Genomic DNA, 18328 nt, shown 5'->3' on the forward strand with positions numbered 1-18328 from the left:
TGGCAGCGCTGCCTGGCCGCTTGCATGGCAAGTGCCTTCTCAGCGCAGCAGGCAGCACGTCAGTCTCCTAATGCGAAGATCCTGAGTTGAATCTTCGGAGAAGGCGTCAGTGCTGGCAAAGTCGTTTTTTGGGCTTCTCTCACCTTTGCTGGATGTGAAAAGCAAGAAATCTTGCTGACGACATGGCAGAAAAAGATTTGCTGTCCGTTTTTCCCGTCTGACAGGGGTTCAGTGACGCGAGAGCCCATTTCGTTCTGAATAATTGCTCTAAGCCAAAAGGAAAGTGGAAAATGCGGGCATCGATCCCGCTACCTCTCACATGCTAAGCGACCGCTCTACCATTTGAGCTAACTCCCCAGTCGCTTTGTGCTTGGTGCTTTAGTTTGCTCCTCAGTAGCCTCTTCGCACTCGCCGCCACGCAGCTCCGCGACCGGCAGAGAAATCCTGCTTGAGGATTGGCCCACTCCTTGACTTCATTAAATACTTTGCTCCAATCGGCGTTGCCGAGCAGCAGTAGGACGTGAAGCCACAGCAACGATGAAAGAAGCCGAGAAGACCCCGAGACTGCGGCAGGGAAGCGAGGTGAGCGGAAAGTGGCGGCCGTCCCGAGCGTGAGGGAGCAGCCGAGAGCGCTGTCTGACTGATAGACGACTTCTTTTGCCTGAAAGTGAGTGCTGAGTGTTTCAAAGTGTTGCTGCTCAATGGCACTCCCTGCTGGTGAGCAGACACAAATGCTCAAGCAAAACAGCTGTGTGCTGGTGGACGCAGAGAGCATTAAAGTTCGAGACAAGAAAAAGAGGTGTCTTGTGCCTTCGTGGCAACATGATGCACTATAAAGTGAAGAGAGGAGCTTTGAGCGAAATGCTGCTTACCACCCGCTTACTGCAAAAGCACGCGAGCTCCTTCGAGCCGGAATTGAACCAGCGACCTAAGGATGACTTTGCTTTGTATTCCACTACAGTCCTCCGCTCTACCAGCTGAGCTATCGAAGGGAAGCGGCAAAGGTGCTTTTGTTTGCCGATAGTTTGCCGTGCGCATTTTGACGCTTCTGGCCTGGCGGAGTCACGTGCGCGTCATCGGTACCTGCTCGTGCCGCAGCGTTGGTGGGACTGTGAGCTGCCAGCTACTCTCCACAGCCTGGATAACGCGTCTGACTACAAATCAGAAGATTGTAGGTTTGACTCCTATCTGGCTCGGAGTTTTTTGCAAACAGCGCGTTATAAATGTAAACACCTTGCAAGATGCCCCACATGGCAGCGCTGCCTGGCCGCTTGCATGGCAAGTGCCTTCTCAGCGCAGCAGGCAGCACGTCAGTCTCCTAATGCGAAGATCCTGAGTTGAATCTTCGGAGAAGGCGTCAGTGCTGGCAAAGTCGTTTTTTGGGCTTCTCTCACCTTTGCTGGATGTGAAAAGCAAGAAATCTTGCTGACGACATGGCAGAAAAAGATTTGCTGTCCGTTTTTCCCGTCTGACAGGGGTTCAGTGACGCGAGAGCCCATTTCGTTCTGAATAATTGCTCTAAGCCAAAAGGAAAGTGGAGAATGCGGGCATCGATCCCGCTACCTCTCACATGCTAAGCGAGCGCTCTACCATTTGAGCTAATTCCCCGGTCGCTTTGTGCATGGTGCTTTAGTTTGCTCCTCAGTAGCCTCTTCGCACTCGCCGCCACGCTGCTCCGCGACCGGCAGAGAAATCCTGCTTGAGGATCGGCCCACTCCTTGACTTCATTAAATACTTTGCTCCAATCGGCGTTGCCGAGCAGCAGTAGGACGTGAAGCCACAGCAACGATGAAAGAAGCCGAGAAGATCCCGAGACTGCGGCAGGGAAGCGAGGTGAGCGGAAAGTGGCGGCCGTCCCGAGCGTGAGGGAGCAGCCGAGAGCGCTGTCTGACTGATAGGCGACTTCTTTTGCCTGAAAGTGAGTGCTGAGTGTTTCAAAGTGTTGCTGCTCAATGGCACTCCCTGCTGGTGAGCAGACACAAATGCTCAAGCAAAACAGCTGTGTGCTGGTGGACGCAGAGAGCATTAAAGTTCGAGACAAGAAAAAGAGGTGTCTTGTGCCTTCGTGGCAACATGATGCACTATAAAGTGAAGAGAGGAGCTTTGAGCGAAATGCTGCTTACCACCCGCTTACTGCAAAAGCACGCGAGCTCCTTCGAGCCGGAATTGAACCAGCGACCTAAGGATGACTTTGCTTTGTATTCCACTACAGTCCTCCGCTCTACCAGCTGAGCTATCGAAGGGAAGCGGCAAAGGTGCTTTTGTTTGCCGATAGTTTGCCGTGCGCATTTTGACGCTTCTGGCCTGGCGGAGTCACGTGCGCGTCATCGGTACCTGCTCGTGCCGCAGCGTTGGTGGGACTGTGAGCTGCCAGCTACTCTCCACAGCCTGGATAACGCGTCTGACTACAAATCAGAAGATTGTAGGTTTGACTCCTATCTGGCTCGGAGTTTTTTGCAAACAGCGCGTTATAAATGTAAACACCTTGCAAGATGCCCCACATGGCAGCGCTGCCTGGCCGCTTGCATGGCAAGTGCCTTCTCAGCGCAGCAGGCAGCACGTCAGTCTCCTAATGCGAAGATCCTGAGTTGAATCTTCGGAGAAGGCGTCAGTGCTGGCAAAGTCGTTTTTTGGGCTTCTCTCACCTTTGCTGGATGTGAAAAGCAAGAAATCTTGCTGACGACATGGCAGAAAAAGATTTGCTGTCCGTTTTTCCCGTCTGACAGGGGTTCAGTGACGCGAGAGCCCATTTCGTTCTGAATAATTGCTCTAAGCCAAAAGGAAAGTGGAGAATGCGGGCATCGATCCCGCCACCTCTCACATGCTAAGCGAGCGCTCTACCATTTGAGCTAATTCCCCGGTCGCTTTGTGCATGGTGCTTTAGTTTGCTCCTCAGTAGCCTCTTCGCACTCGCCGCCACGCTGCTCCGCGACCGGCAGAGAAATCCTGCTTGAGGATCGGCCCACTCCTTGACTTCATTAAATACTTTGCTCCAATCGGCGTTGCCGAGCAGCAGTAGGACGTGAAGCCACAGCAACGATGAAAGAAGCCGAGAAGATCCCGAGACTGCGGCAGGGAAGCGAGGTGAGCGGAAAGTGGCGGCCGTCCCGAGCGTGAGGGAGCAGCCGAGAGCGCTGTCTGACTGATAGACGACTTCTTTTGCCTGAAAGTGAGTGCTGAGTGTTTCAAAGTGTTGCTGCTCAATGGCACTCCCTGCTGGTGAGCAGACACAAATGCTCAAGCAAAACAGCTGTGTGCTGGTGGACGCAGAGAGCATTAAAGTTCGAGACAAGAAAAAGAGGTGTCTTGTGCCTTTGTGGCAACATGATGCACTATAAAGTGAAGAGAGGCGCTTTGAGCGAAATGCTGCTTACCACCCGCTTACTGCAAAAGCACGCGAGCTCCTTCGAGCCGGAATTGAACCAGCGACCTAAGGATGACTTTGCTTTGTATTCCACTACAGTCCTCCGCTCTACCAGCTGAGCTATCGAAGGGAAGCGGCAAAGGTGCTTTTGTTTGCCGATAGTTTGCCGTGCGCATTTTGACGCTTCTGGCCTGGCGGAGTCACGTGCGCGTCATCGGTACCTGCTCGTGCCGCAGCGTTGGTGGGACTGTGAGCTGCCAGCTACTCTCCACAGCCTGGATAACGCGTCTGACTACAAATCAGAAGATTGTAGGTTTGACTCCTATCTGGCTCGGAGTTTTTTGCAAACAGCGCGTTATAAATGTAAACACCTTGCAAGATGCCCCACATGGCAGCGCTGCCTGGCCGCTTGCATGGCAAGTGCCTTCTCAGCGCAGCAGGCAGCACGTCAGTCTCCTAATGCGAAGATCCTGAGTTGAATCTTCGGAGAAGGCGTCAGTGCTGGCAAAGTCGTTTTTTGGGCTTCTCTCACCTTTGCTGGATGTGAAAAGCAAGAAATCTTGCTGACGACATGGCAGAAAAAGATTTGCTGTCCGTTTTTCCCGTCTGACAGGGGTTCAGTGACGCGAGAGCCCATTTCGTTCTGAATAATTGCTCTAAGCCAAAAGGAAAGTGGAGAATGCGGGCATCGATCCCGCTACCTCTCACATGCTAAGCGAGCGCTCTACCATTTGAGCTAACTCCCCGGTCGCTTTGTGCTTGGTGCTTTAGTTTGCTCCTCAGTAGCCTCTTCGCACTCGCCGCCACGCAGCTCCGCGACCGGCAGAGAAATCCTGCTTGAGGATTGGCCCACGCCTTGACTTCATTAAATACTTTGCTCCAATCGGCGTTGCCGAGCAGCAGTAGGACGTGAAGCCACAGCAACGATGAAAGAAGCCGAGAAGACCCCGAGACTGCGGCAGGGAAGCGAGGTGAGCGGAAAGTGGCGGCCGTCCCGAGCGTGAGGGAGCAGCCGAGAGCGCTGTCTGACTGATAGACGACTTCTTTTGCCTGAAAGTGAGTGCTGAGTGTTTCAAAGTGTTGCTGCTCAATGGCACTCCCTGCTGGTGAGCAGACACAAATGCTCAAGCAAAACAGCTGTGTGCTGGTGGACGCAGAGAGCATTAAAGTTCGAGACAAGAAAAAGAGGTGTCTTGTGCCTTCGTGGCAACATGATGCACTATAAAGTGAAGAGAGGAGCTTTGAGCGAAATGCTGCTTACCACCCGCTTACTGCAAAAGCACACGAGCTCCTTCGAGCCAGAATTGAACCAGCGACCTAAGGATGACTTTGCTTTGTATTGCACTACAGTCCTCCGCTCTACCAGCTGAGCTATCGAAGGGAAGCGGCAAAGGTGCTTTTGTTTGCCGATAGTTTGCCGTGCGCATTTTGACGCTTCTGGCCTGGCGGAGTCACGTGCGCGTCATCGGTACCTGCTCGTGCCGCAGCGTTGGTGGGACTGTGAGTTGCCAGCTACTCTCCACAGCCTGGATAACGCGTCTGACTACAAATCAGAAGATTGTAGGTTTGACTCCTATCTGGCTCGGAGTTTTTTGCAAACAGCGCGTTATAAATGTAAACACCTTGCAAGATGCCCCACATGGCAGCGCTGCCTGGCCGCTTGCATGGCAAGTGCCTTCTCAGCGCAGCAGGCAGCACGTCAGTCTCCTAATGCGAAGATCCTGAGTTGAATCTTCGGAGAAGGCGTCAGTGCTGGCAAAGTCGTTTTTTGGGCTTCTCTCACCTTTGCTGGATGTGAAAAGCAAGAAATCTTGCTGACGACATGGCAGAAAAAGATTTGCTGTCCGTTTTTCCCGTCTGACAGGGGTTCAGTGACGCGAGAGCCCATTTCGTTCTGAATAATTGCTCTAAGCCAAAAGGAAAGTGGAGAATGCGGGCATCGATCCCGCTACCTCTCACATGCTAAGCGAGCGCTCTACCATTTGAGCTAATTCCCCGGTCGCTTTATGCATGGTGCTTTAGTTTGCTCCTCAGTAGCCTCTTCGCACTCGCCGCCACGCAGCTCCGCGACCGGCAGAGAAATCCTGCTTGAGGATTGGCCCACTCCTTGACTTCATTAAATACTTTGCTCCAATCGGCGTTGCCGAGCAGCAGTAGGACGTGAAGCCACAGCAACGATGAAAGAAGCCGAGAACACCCCGAGACTGCGGCAGGGAAGCGAGGTGAGCGGAAAGTGGCGGCCGTCCCGAGCGTGAGGGAGCAGCCGAGAGCGCTGTCTGACTGATAGACGACTTCTTTTGCCTGAAAGTGAGTGCTGAGTGTTTCAAAGTGTTGCTGCTCAATGGCACTCCCTGCTGGTGAGCAGACACAAATGCTCAAGCAAAACAGCTGTGTGCTGGTGGACGCAGAGAGCATTAAAGTTCGAGACAAGAAAAAGAGGTGTCTTGTGCCTTTGTGGCAACATGATGCACTATAAAGTGAAGAGAGGCGCTTTGAGCGAAATGCTGCTTACCACCCGCTTACTGCAAAAGCACGCGAGCTCCTTCGAGCCGGAATTGAACCAGCGACCTAAGGATGACTTTGCTTTGTATTCCACTACAGTCCTCCGCTCTGCCAGCTGAGCTATCGAAGGGAAGCGGCAAAGGTGCTTTTGTTTGCCGATAGTTTGCCGTGCGCATTTTGACGCTTCTGGCCTGGCGGAGTCACGTGCGCGTCATCGGTACCTGCTCGTGCCGCAGCGTTGGTGGGACTGTGAGCTGCCAGCTACTCTCCACAGCCTGGATAACGCGTCTGACTACAAATCAGAAGATTGTAGGTTTGACTCCTATCTGGCTCGGAGTTTTTTGCAAACAGCGCGTTATAAATGTAAACACCTTGCAAGATGCCCCACATGGCAGCGCTGCCTGGCCGCTTGCATGGCAAGTGCCTTCTCAGCGCAGCAGGCAGCACGTCAGTCTCCTAATGCGAAGATCCTGAGTTGAATCTTCGGAGAAGGCGTCAGTGCTGGCAAAGTCGTTTTTTGGGCTTCTCTCACCTTTGCTGGATGTGAAAAGCAAGAAATCTTGCTGACGACATGGCAGAAAAAGATTTGCTGTCCGTTTTTCCCGTCTGACAGGGGTTCAGTGACGCGAGAGCCCATTTCGTTCTGAATAATTGCTCTAAGCCAAAAGGAAAGTGGAGAATGCGGGCATCGATCCCGCTACCTCTCACATGCTAAGCGAGCGCTCTACCATTTGAGCTAATTCCCCGGTCGCTTTGTGCATGGTGCTTTAGTTTGCTCCTCAGTAGCCTCTTCGCACTCGCCGCCACGCTGCTCCGCGACCGGCAGAGAAATCCTGCTTGAGGATCGGCCCACTCCTTGACTTCATTAAATACTTTGCTCCAATCGGCGTTGCCGAGCAGCAGTAGGACGTGAAGCCACAGCAACGATGAAAGAAGCCGAGAAGATCCCGAGACTGCGGCAGGGAAGCGAGGTGAGCGGAAAGTGGCGGCCGTCCCGAGCGTGAGGGAGCAGCCGAGAGCGCTGTCTGACTGATAGGCGACTTCTTTTGCCTGAAAGTGAGTGCTGAGTGTTTCAAAGTGTTGCTGCTCAATGGCACTCCCTGCTGGTGAGCAGACACAAATGCTCAAGCAAAACAGCTGTGTGCTGGTGGACGCAGAGAGCATTAAAGTTCGAGACAAGAAAAAGAGGTGTCTTGTGCCTTCGTGGCAACATGATGCACTATAAAGTGAAGAGAGGAGCTTTGAGCGAAATGCTGCTTACCACCCGCTTACTGCAAAAGCACGCGAGCTCCTTCGAGCCGGAATTGAACCAGCGACCTAAGGATGACTTTGTTTTGTATTCCACTACAATCTTCCACTCTACCAGCTGAGCTATCGAAGGGAAGCGGCAAAGGTGCCTTTGTTTGCCGATAGTTTGCCGTGCGCATTTTGACGCTTCTGGCCTGGCGGAGTCACGTGCGCGTCATCGGTACCTGCTCGTGCCGCAGCGTTGGTGGGACTGTGAGCTGCCAGCTACTCTCCACAGCCTGGATAACGCGTCTGACGACAAATCAGAAGATTGTAGGTTTGACTCCTATCTGGCTCGGAGTTTTTTGCAAACAGCGCGTTATAAATGTAAACACCTTGCAAGATGCCCCACATGGCAGCGCTGCCTGGCCGCTTGCATGGCAAGTGCCTTCTCAGCGCAGCAGGCAGCACGTCAGTCTCCTAATGCGAAGATCCTGAGTTGAATCTTCGGAGAAGGCGTCAGTGCTGGCAAAGTCGTTTTTTGGGCTTCTCTCACCTTTGCTGGATGTGAAAAGCAAGAAATCTTGCTGACGACATGGCAGAAAAAGATTTGCTGTCCGTTTTTCCCGTCTGACAGGGGTTCAGTGACGCGAGAGCCCATTTCGTTCTGAATAATTGCTCTAAGCCAAAAGGAAAGTGGAGAATGCGGGCATCGATCCCGCTATCTCTCACATGCTAAGCGAGCGCTCTACCATTTGAGCTAACTCCCCGGTCGCTTTGTGCACGGTGCTTTAGTTTGCTCCTCAGTAGCCTCTTCGCACTCGCCGCCACGCAGCTCCGCGACCGGCAGAGAAATCCTGCTTGAGGATTGGCCCACGCCTTGACTTCATTAAATACTTTGCTCCAATCGGCGTTGCCGAGCAGCAGTAGGACGTGAAGCCACAGCAACGATGAAAGAAGCCGAGAAGACCCCGAGACTGCGGCAGGGAAGCGAGGTGAGCGGAAAGTGGCGGCCGTCCCGAGCGTGAGGGAGCAGCCGAGAGCGCTGTCTGACTGATAGACGACTTCTTTTGCCTGAAAGTGAGTGCTGAGTGTTTCAAAGTGTTGCTGCTCAATGGCACTCCCTGCTGGTGAGCAGACACAAATGCTCAAGCAAAACAGCTGTGTGCTGGTGGACGCAGAGAGCATTAAAGTTCGAGACAAGAAAAAGAGGTGTCTTGTGCCTTCGTGGCAACATGATGCACTATAAAGTGAAGAGAGGAGCTTTGAGCGAAATGCTGCTTACCACCCGCTTACTGCAAAAGCACACGAGCTCCTTCGAGCCAGAATTGAACCAGCGACCTAAGGATGACTTTGCTTTGTATTGCACTACAGTCCTCCGCTCTACCAGCTGAGCTATCGAAGGGAAGCGGCAAAGGTGCTTTTGTTTGCCGATAGTTTGCCGTGCGCATTTTGATGCTTCTGGCCTGGCGGAGTCACGTGCGCGTCATCGGTACCTGCTCGTGCCGCAGCGTTGGTGGGACTGTGAGTTGCCAGCTACTCTCCACAGCCTGGATAACGCGTCTGACTACAAATCAGAAGATTGTAGGTTTGACTCCTATCTGGCTCGGAGTTTTTTGCAAACAGCGCGTTATAAATGTAAACACCTTGCAAGATGCCCCACATGGCAGCGCTGCCTGGCCGCTTGCATGGCAAGTGCCTTCTCAGCGCAGCAGGCAGCACGTCAGTCTCCTAATGCGAAGATCCTGAGTTGAATCTTCGGAGAAGGCGTCAGTGCTGGCAAAGTCGTTTTTTGGGCTTCTCTCACCTTTGCTGGATGTGAAAAGCAAGAAATCTTGCTGACGACATGGCAGAAAAAGATTTGCTGTCCGTTTTTCCCGTCTGACAGGGGTTCAGTGACGCGAGAGCCCATTTCGTTCTGAATAATTGCTCTAAGCCAAAAGGAAAGTGGAGAATGCGGGCATCGATCCCGCTACCTCTCACATGCTAAGCGAGCGCTCTACCATTTGAGCTAATTCCCCGGTCGCTTTATGCATGGTGCTTTAGTTTGCTCCTCAGTAGCCTCTTCGCACTCGCCGCCACGCAGCTCCGCGACCGGCAGAGAAATCCTGCTTGAGGATTGGCCCACTCCTTGACTTCATTAAATACTTTGCTCCAATCGGCGTTGCCGAGCAGCAGTAGGACGTGAAGCCACAGCAACGATGAAAGAAGCCGAGAAGACCCCGAGACTGCGGCAGGGAAGCGAGGTGAGCGGAAAGTGGCGGCCGTCCCGAGCGTGAGGGAGCAGCCGAGAGCGCTGTCTGACTGATAGACGACTTCTTTTGCCTGAAAGTGAGTGCTGAGTGTTTCAAAGTGTTGCTGCTCAATGGCACTCCCTGCTGGTGAGCAGACACAAATGCTCAAGCAAAACAGCTGTGTGCTGGTGGACGCAGAGAGCATTAAAGTTCGAGACAAGAAAAAGAGGTGTCTTGTGCCTTTGTGGCAACATGATGCACTATAAAGTGAAGAGAGGCGCTTTGAGCGAAATGCTGCTTACCACCCGCTTACTGCAAAAGCACGCGAGCTCCTTCGAGCCGGAATAGAACCAGCGACCTAAGGATGACTTTGCTTTGTATTCCACTACAGTCCTCCGCTCTGCCAGCTGAGCTATCGAAGGGAAGCGGCAAAGGTGCTTTTGTTTGCCGATAGTTTGCCGTGCGCATTTTGACGCTTCTGGCCTGGCGGAGTCACGTGCGCGTCATCGGTACCTGCTCGTGCCGCAGCGTTGGTGGGACTGTGAGCTGCCAGCTACTCTCCACAGCCTGGATAACGCGTCTGACTACAAATCAGAAGATTGTAGGTTTGACTCCTATCTGGCTCGGAGTTTTTTGCAAACAGCGCGTTATAAATGTAAACACCTTGCAAGATGCCCCACATGGCAGCGCTGCCTGGCCGCTTGCATGGCAAGTGCCTTCTCAGCGCAGCAGGCAGCACGTCAGTCTCCTAATGCGAAGATCCTGAGTTGAATCTTCGGAGAAGGCGTCAGTGCTGGCAAAGTCGTTTTTTGGGCTTCTCTCACCTTTGCTGGATGTGAAAAGCAAGAAATCTTGCTGACGACATGGCAGAAAAAGATTTGCTGTCCGTTTTTCCCGTCTGACAGGGGTTCAGTGACGCGAGAGCCCATTTCGTTCTGAATAATTGCTCTAAGCCAAAAGGAAAGTGGAGAATGCGGGCATCGATCCCGCTACCTCTCACATGCTAAGCGAGCGCTCTACCATTTGAGCTAATTCCCCGGTCGCTTTGTGCATGGTGCTTTAGTTTGCTCCTCAGTAGCCTCTTCGCACTCGCCGCCACGCTGCTCCGCGACCGGCAGAGAAATCCTGCTTGAGGATCGGCCCACTCCTTGACTTCATTAAATACTTTGCTCCAATCGGCGTTGCCGAGCAGCAGTAGGACGTGAAGCCACAGCAACGATGAAAGAAGCCGAGAAGATCCCGAGACTGCGGCAGGGAAGCGAGGTGAGCGGAAAGTGGCGGCCGTCCCGAGCGTGAGGGAGCAGCCGAGAGCGCTGTCTGACTGATAGGCGACTTCTTTTGCCTGAAAGTGAGTGCTGAGTGTTTCAAAGTGTTGCTGCTCAATGGCACTCCCTGCTGGTGAGCAGACACAAATGCTCAAGCAAAACAGCTGTGTGCTGGTGGACGCAGAGAGCATTAAAGTTCGAGACAAGAAAAAGAGGTGTCTTGTGCCTTCGTGGCAACATGATGCACTATAAAGTGAAGAGAGGAGCTTTGAGCGAAATGCTGCTTACCACCCGCTTACTGCAAAAGCACGCGAGCTCCTTCGAGCCGGAATTGAACCAGCGACCTAAGGATGACTTTGTTTTGTATTCCACTACAATCTTCCACTCTACCAGCTGAGCTATCGAAGGGAAGCGGCAAAGGTGCCTTTGTTTGCCGATAGTTTGCCGTGCGCATTTTGACGCTTCTGGCCTGGCGGAGTCACGTGCGCGTCATCGGTACCTGCTCGTGCCGCAGCGTTGGTGGGACTGTGAGCTGCCAGCTACTCTCCACAGCCTGGATAACGCGTCTGACGACAAATCAGAAGATTGTAGGTTTGACTCCTATCTGGCTCGGAGTTTTTTGCAAACAGCGCGTTATAAATGTAAACACCTTGCAAGATGCCCCACATGGCAGCGCTGCCTGGCCGCTTGCATGGCAAGTGCCTTCTCAGCGCAGCAGGCAGCACGTCAGTCTCCTAATGCGAAGATCCTGAGTTGAATCTTCGGAGAAGGCGTCAGTGCTGGCAAAGTCGTTTTTTGGGCTTCTCTCACCTTTGCTGGATGTGAAAAGCAAGAAATCTTGCTGACGACATGGCAGAAAAAGATTTGCTGTCCGTTTTTCCCGTCTGACAGGGGTTCAGTGACGCGAGAGCCCATTTCGTTCTGAATAATTGCTCTAAGCCAAAAGGAAAGTGGAGAATGCGGGCATCGATCCCGCTACCTCTCACATGCTAAGCGAGCGCTCTACCATTTGAGCTAACTCCCCGGTCGCTTTGTGCACGGTGCTTTAGTTTGCTCCTCAGTAGCCTCTTCGCACTCGCCGCCACGCAGCTCCGCGACCGGCAGAGAAATCCTGCTTGAGGATTGGCCCACGCCTTGACTTCATTAAATACTTTGCTCCAATCGGCGTTGCCGAGCAGCAGTAGGACGTGAAGCCACAGCAACGATGAAAGAAGCCGAGAAGACCCCGAGACTGCGGCAGGGAAGCGAGGTGAGCGGAAAGTGGCGGCCGTCCCGAGCGTGAGGGAGCAGCCGAGAGCGCTGTCTGACTGATAGACGACTTCTTTTGCCTGAAAGTGAGTGCTGAGTGTTTCAAAGTGTTGCTGCTCAATGGCACTCCCTGCTGGTGAGCAGACACAAATGCTCAAGCAAAACAGCTGTGTGCTGGTGGACGCAGAGAGCATTAAAGTTCGAGACAAGAAAAAGAGGTGTCTTGTGCCTTCGTGGCAACATGATGCACTATAAAGTGAAGAGAGGAGCTTTGAGCGAAATGCTGCTTACCACCCGCTTACTGCAAAAGCACACGAGCTCCTTCGAGCCAGAATTGAACCAGCGACCTAAGGATGACTTTGCTTTGTATTGCACTACAGTCCTCCGCTCTACCAGCTGAGCTATCGAAGGGAAGCGGCAAAGGTGCTTTTGTTTGCCGATAGTTTGCCGTGCGCATTTTGATGCTTCTGGCCTGGCGGAGTCACGTGCGCGTCATCGGTACCTGCTCGTGCCGCAGCGTTGGTGGGACTGTGAGTTGCCAGCTACTCTCCACAGCCTGGATAACGCGTCTGACTACAAATCAGAAGATTGTAGGTTTGACTCCTATCTGGCTCGGAGTTTTTTGCAAACAGCGCGTTATAAATGTAAACACCTTGCAAGATGCCCCACATGGCAGCGCTGCCTGGCCGCTTGCATGGCAAGTGCCTTCTCAGCGCAGCAGGCAGCACGTCAGTCTCCTAATGCGAAGATCCTGAGTTGAATCTTCGGAGAAGGCGTCAGTGCTGGCAAAGTCGTTTTTTGGGCTTCTCTCACCTTTGCTGGATGTGAAAAGCAAGAAATCTTGCTGACGACATGGCAGAAAAAGATTTGCTGTCCGTTTTTCCCGTCTGACAGGGGTTCAGTGACGCGAGAGCCCATTTCGTTCTGAATAATTGCTCTAAGCCAAAAGGAAAGTGGAGAATGCGGGCATCGATCCCGCTACCTCTCACATGCTAAGCGAGCGCTCTACCATTTGAGCTAATTCCCCGGTCGCTTTATGCATGGTGCTTTAGTTTGCTCCTCAGTAGCCTCTTCGCACTCGCCGCCACGCAGCTCCGCGACCGGCAGAGAAATCCTGCTTGAGGATTGGCCCACTCCTTGACTTCATTAAATACTTTGCTCCAATCGGCGTTGCCGAGCAGCAGTAGGACGTGAAGCCACAGCAACGATGAAAGAAGCCGAGAACACCCCGAGACTGCGGCAGGGAAGCGAGGTGAGCGGAAAGTGGCGGCCGTCCCGAGCGTGAGGGAGCAGCCGAGAGCGCTGTCTGACTGATAGACGACTTCTTTTGCCTGAAAGTGAGTGCTGAGTGTTTCAAAGTGTTGCTGCTCAATGGCACTCCCTGCTGGTGAGCAGACACAAATGCTCAAGCAAAACAGCTGTGTGCTGGTGGACGCAGAGAGCATTAAAGTTCGAGACAAGAAAAAGAGGTGTCTTGTGCCTTTGTGGCAACATGATGCACTATAAAGTGAAGAGAGGCGCTTTGAGCGAAATGCTGCTTACCACCCGCTTACTGCAAAAGCACGCGAGCTCCTTCGAGCCGGAATTGAACCAGCGACCTAAGGATGACTTTGCTTTGTATTCCACTACAGTCCTCCGCTCTGCCAGCTGAGCTATCGAAGGGAAGCGGCAAAGGTGCTTTTGTTTGCCGATAGTTTGCCGTGCGCATTTTGACGCTTCTGGCCTGGCGGAGTCACGTGCGCGTCATCGGTACCTGCTCGTGCCGCAGCGTTGGTGGGACTGTGAGCTGCCAGCTACTCTCCACAGCCTGGATAACGCGTCTGACTACAAATCAGAAGATTGTAGGTTTGACTCCTATCTGGCTCGGAGTTTTTTGCAAACAGCGCGTTATAAATGTAAACACCTTGCAAGATGCCCCACATGGCAGCGCTGCCTGGCCGCTTGCATGGCAAGTGCCTTCTCAGCGCAGCAGGCAGCACGTCAGTCTCCTAATGCGAAGATCCTGAGTTGAATCTTCGGAGAAGGCGTCAGTGCTGGCAAAGTCGTTTTTTGGGCTTCTCTCACCTTTGCTGGATGTGAAAAGCAAGAAATCTTGCTGACGACATGGCAGAAAAAGATTTGCTGTCCGTTTTTCCCGTCTGACAGGGGTTCAGTGACGCGAGAGCCCATTTCGTTCTGAATAATTGCTCTAAGCCAAAAGGAAAGTGGAAAATGCGGGCATCGATCCCGCTACCTCTCACATGCTAAGCGAGCGCTCTACCATTTGAGCTAACTCCCCAGTCGCTTTGTGCTTGGTGCTTTAGTTTGCTCCTCAGTAGCCTCTTCGCACTCGCCGCCACGCAGCTCCGCGACCGGCAGAGAAATCCTGCTTGAGGATTGGCCCACTCCTTGACTTCATTAAATACTTTGCTCCAATCGGCGTTGCCGAGCAGCAGTAGGACGTGAAGCCACAGCAACGATGAAAGAAGCCGAGAAGACCCCGAGACTGCGGCAGGGAAGCGAGGTGAGCGGAAAGTGGCGGCCGTCCCGAGCGTGAGGGAGCAGCCGAGAGCGCTGTCTGACTGATAGACGACTTCTTTTGCCTGAAAGTGAGTGCTGAGTGTTTCAAAGTGTTGCTGCTCAATGGCACTCCCTGCTGGTGAGCAGACACAAATGCTCAAGCAAAACAGCTGTGTGCTGGTGGACGCAGAGAGCATTAAAGTTCGAGACAAGAAAAAGAGGTGTCTTGTGCCTTCGTGGCAACATGATGCACTATAAAGTGAAGAGAGGAGCTTTGAGCGAAATGCTGCTTACCACCCGCTTACTGCAAAAGCACGCGAGCTCCTTCGAGCCGGAATTGAACCAGCGACCTAAGGATGACTTTGCTTTGTATTCCACTACAGTCCTCCGCTCTACCAGCTGAGCTATCGAAGGGAAGCGGCAAAGGTGCTTTTGTTTGCCGATAGTTTGCCGTGCGCATTTTGACGCTTCTGGCCTGGCGGAGTCACGTGCGCGTCATCGGTACCTGCTCGTGCCGCAGCGTTGGTGGGACTGTGAGCTGCCAGCTACTCTCCACAGCCTGGATAACGCGTCTGACTACAAATCAGAAGATTGTAGGTTTGACTCCTATCTGGCTCGGAGTTTTTTGCAAACAGCGCGTTATAAATGTAAACACCTTGCAAGATGCCCCACATGGCAGCGCTGCCTGGCCGCTTGCATGGCAAGTGCCTTCTCAGCGCAGCAGGCAGCACGTCAGTCTCCTAATGCGAAGATCCTGAGTTGAATCTTCGGAGAAGGCGTCAGTGCTGGCAAAGTCGTTTTTTGGGCTTCTCTCACCTTTGCTGGATGTGAAAAGCAAGAAATCTTGCTGACGACATGGCAGAAAAAGATTTGCTGTCCGTTTTTCCCGTCTGACAGGGGTTCAGTGACGCGAGAGCCCATTTCGTTCTGAATAATTGCTCTAAGCCAAAAGGAAAGTGGAGAATGCGGGCATCGATCCCGCTACCTCTCACATGCTAAGCGAGCGCTCTACCATTTGAGCTAATTCCCCGGTCGCTTTGTGCATGGTGCTTTAGTTTGCTCCTCAGTAGCCTCTTCGCACTCGCCGCCACGCTGCTCCGCGACCGGCAGAGAAATCCTGCTTGAGGATCGGCCCACTCCTTGACTTCATTAAATACTTTGCTCCAATCGGCGTTGCCGAGCAGCAGTAGGACGTGAAGCCACAGCAACGATGAAAGAAGCCGAGAAGATCCCGAGACTGCGGCAGGGAAGCGAGGTGAGCGGAAAGTGGCGGCCGTCCCGAGCGTGAGGGAGCAGCCGAGAGCGCTGTCTGACTGATAGGCGACTTCTTTTGCCTGAAAGTGAGTGCTGAGTGTTTCAAAGTGTTGCTGCTCAATGGCACTCCCTGCTGGTGAGCAGACACAAATGCTCAAGCAAAACAGCTGTGTGCTGGTGGACGCAGAGAGCATTAAAGTTCGAGACAAGAAAAAGAGGTGTCTTGTGCCTTCGTGGCAACATGATGCACTATAAAGTGAAGAGAGGAGCTTTGAGCGAAATGCTGCTTACCACCCGCTTACTGCAAAAGCACGCGAGCTCCTTCGAGCCGGAATTGAACCAGCGACCTAAGGATGACTTTGTTTTGTATTCCACTACAATCTTCCACTCTACCAGCTGAGCTATCGAAGGGAAGCGGCAAAGGTGCCTTTGTTTGCCGATAGTTTGCCGTGCGCATTTTGACGCTTCTGGCCTGGCGGAGTCACGTGCGCGTCATCGGTACCTGCTCGTGCCGCAGCGTTGGTGGGACTGTGAGCTGCCAGCTACTCTCCACAGCCTGGATAACGCGTCTGACGACAAATCAGAAGATTGTAGGTTTGACTCCTATCTGGCTCGGAGTTTTTTGCAAACAGCGCGTTATAAATGTAAACACCTTGCAAGATGCCCCACATGGCAGCGCTGCCTGGCCGCTTGCATGGCAAGTGCCTTCTCAGCGCAGCAGGCAGCACGTCAGTCTCCTAATGCGAAGATCCTGAGTTGAATCTTCGGAGAAGGCGTCAGTGCTGGCAAAGTCGTTTTTTGGGCTTCTCTCACCTTTGCTGGATGTGAAAAGCAAGAAATCTTGCTGACGACATGGCAGAAAAAGATTTGCTGTCCGTTTTTCCCGTCTGACAGGGGTTCAGTGACGCGAGAGCCCATTTCGTTCTGAATAATTGCTCTAAGCCAAAAGGAAAGTGGAGAATGCGGGCATCGATCCCGCTACCTCTCACATGCTAAGCGAGCGCTCTACCATTTGAGCTAATTCCCCGGTCGCTTTGTGCATGGTGCTTTAGTTTGCTCCTCAGTAGCCTCTTCGCACTCGCCGCCACGCAGCTCCGCGACCGGCAGAGAAATCCTGCTTGAGGATTGGCCCACTCCTTGACTTCATTAAATACTTTGCTCCAATCGGCGTTGCCGAGCAGCAGTAGGACGTGAAGCCACAGCAACGATGAAAGAAGCCGAGAAGACCCCGAGACTGCGGCAGGGAAGCGAGGTGAGCGGAAAGTGGCGCCCGTCCCGAGCGTGAGGGAGCAGCCGAGAGCGCTGTCTGACTGATAGGCGACTTCTTTTGCCTGAAAGTGAGTGCTGAGTGTTTCAAAGTGTTGCTGCTCAATGGCACTCCCTGCTGGTGAGCAGACACAAATGCTCAAGCAAAACAGCTGTGTGCTGGTGGACGCAGAGAGCATTAAAGTTCGAGACAAGAAAAAGAGGTGTCTTGTGCCTTCGTGGCAACATGATGCACTATAAAGTGAAGAGAGGAGCTTTGAGCGAAATGCTGCTTACCACCCGCTTACTGCAAAAGCACACGAGCTCCTTCGAGCCGGAATTGAACCAGCGACCTAAGGATGACTTTGCTTTGTATTCCACTACAGTCCTCCGCTCTACCAGCTGAGCTATCGAAGGGAAGCGGCAAAGGTGCCTTTGTTTGCCGATAGTTTGCCGTGCGCATTTTGACGCTTCTGGCCTGGCGGAGTCACGTGCGCGTCATCGGTACCTGCTCGTGCCGCAGCGTTGGTGGGACTGTGAGCTGCCAGCTACTCTCCACAGCCTGGATAACGCGTCTGACTACAAATCAGAAGATTGTAGGTTTGACTCCTATCTGGCTCGGAGTTTTTTGCAAACAGCGCGTTATAAATGTAAACACCTTGCAAGATGCCCCACATGGCAGCGCTGCCTGGCCGCTTGCATGGCAAGTGCCTTCTCAGCGCAGCAGGCAGCACGTCAGTCTCCTAATGCGAAGATCCTGAGTTGAATCTTCGGAGAAGGCGTCAGTACTGGCAAAGCCGTTTTTTGGGCTTCTCTCACCTTTGCTGGATGTGAAAAGCAAGAAATCTTGCTGACGACATGGCAGAAAAAGACTTGCTGTCCGTTTTTCCCGTCTGACAGGGGTTCAGTGACGCGAGAGCCCATTTCGTTCTGAATAATTGCTCTAAGCCAAAAGGAAAGTGGAGAATGCGGGCATCGATCCCGCTACCTCTCACATGCTAAGCGAGCGCTCTACCATTTGAGCTAATTCCCCGGTCGCTTTGTGCATGGTGCTTTAGTTTGCTCCTCAGTAGCCTCTTCGCACTCGCCGCCACGCAGCTCCGCGACCGGCAGAGAAATCCTGCTTGAGGATTGGCCCACTCCTTGACTTCATTAAATACTTTGCTCCAATCGGCGTTGCCGAGCAGCAGTAGGACGTGAAGCCACAGCAACGATGAAAGAAGCCGAGAAGACCCCGAGACTGCGGCAGGGAAGCGAGGTGAGCGGAAAGTGGCGGCCGTCCCGAGCGTGAGGGAGCAGCCGAGAGCGCTGTCTGACTGATAGACGACTTCTTTTGCCTGAAAGTGAGTGCTGAGTGTTTCAAAGTGTTGCTGCTCAATGGCACTCCCTGCTGGTGAGCAGACACAAATGCTCAAGCAAAACAGCTGTGTGCTGGTGGACGCAGAGAGCATTAAAGTTCGAGACAAGAAAAAGAGGTGTCTTGTGCCTTC

At 53.0% G+C, this 18328-nt stretch overlaps 6 non-coding genes across 6 annotated transcripts; all 6 read right to left on the minus strand.

The window, feature by feature from the left end:
- Window positions 1-900: 900 nt before the first annotated feature.
- trnay-gua (transfer RNA tyrosine (anticodon GUA)) lies at window positions 901-992 on the minus strand. The gene is given in 2 exon segments: window positions 901-936; window positions 956-992. It is a non-coding gene; the product is annotated as a tRNA-Tyr (tRNA).
- A 1159-nt stretch (window positions 993-2151) lies between these two features.
- On the minus strand, window positions 2152-2243 carry trnay-gua (transfer RNA tyrosine (anticodon GUA)). Its single transcript is given in 2 exon segments — window positions 2152-2187; window positions 2207-2243. It is a non-coding gene; the product is annotated as a tRNA-Tyr (tRNA).
- A 543-nt stretch (window positions 2244-2786) lies between these two features.
- On the minus strand, window positions 2787-2859 carry trnaa-agc (transfer RNA alanine (anticodon AGC)). The gene has a single exon. It is a non-coding gene; the product is annotated as a tRNA-Ala (tRNA).
- A 543-nt stretch (window positions 2860-3402) lies between these two features.
- Window positions 3403-3494, minus strand: trnay-gua (transfer RNA tyrosine (anticodon GUA)). The gene is given in 2 exon segments: window positions 3403-3438; window positions 3458-3494. It is a non-coding gene; the product is annotated as a tRNA-Tyr (tRNA).
- Window positions 3495-14661: 11167 nt separating this feature from the next.
- trnay-gua (transfer RNA tyrosine (anticodon GUA)) lies at window positions 14662-14753 on the minus strand. Its single transcript is given in 2 exon segments — window positions 14662-14697; window positions 14717-14753. It is a non-coding gene; the product is annotated as a tRNA-Tyr (tRNA).
- A 2410-nt stretch (window positions 14754-17163) lies between these two features.
- Window positions 17164-17255, minus strand: trnay-gua (transfer RNA tyrosine (anticodon GUA)). Its single transcript is given in 2 exon segments — window positions 17164-17199; window positions 17219-17255. It is a non-coding gene; the product is annotated as a tRNA-Tyr (tRNA).
- Window positions 17256-18328: the final 1073 nt, after the last annotated feature.

This window comes from Somniosus microcephalus, unplaced genomic scaffold (genome assembly GCF_052327205.1).
Source record: "Somniosus microcephalus isolate GS21.2 unplaced genomic scaffold, FLI_Smic_1.0 scaffold63, whole genome shotgun sequence".
NCBI lineage: Eukaryota > Metazoa > Chordata > Chondrichthyes > Squaliformes > Somniosidae > Somniosus > Somniosus microcephalus.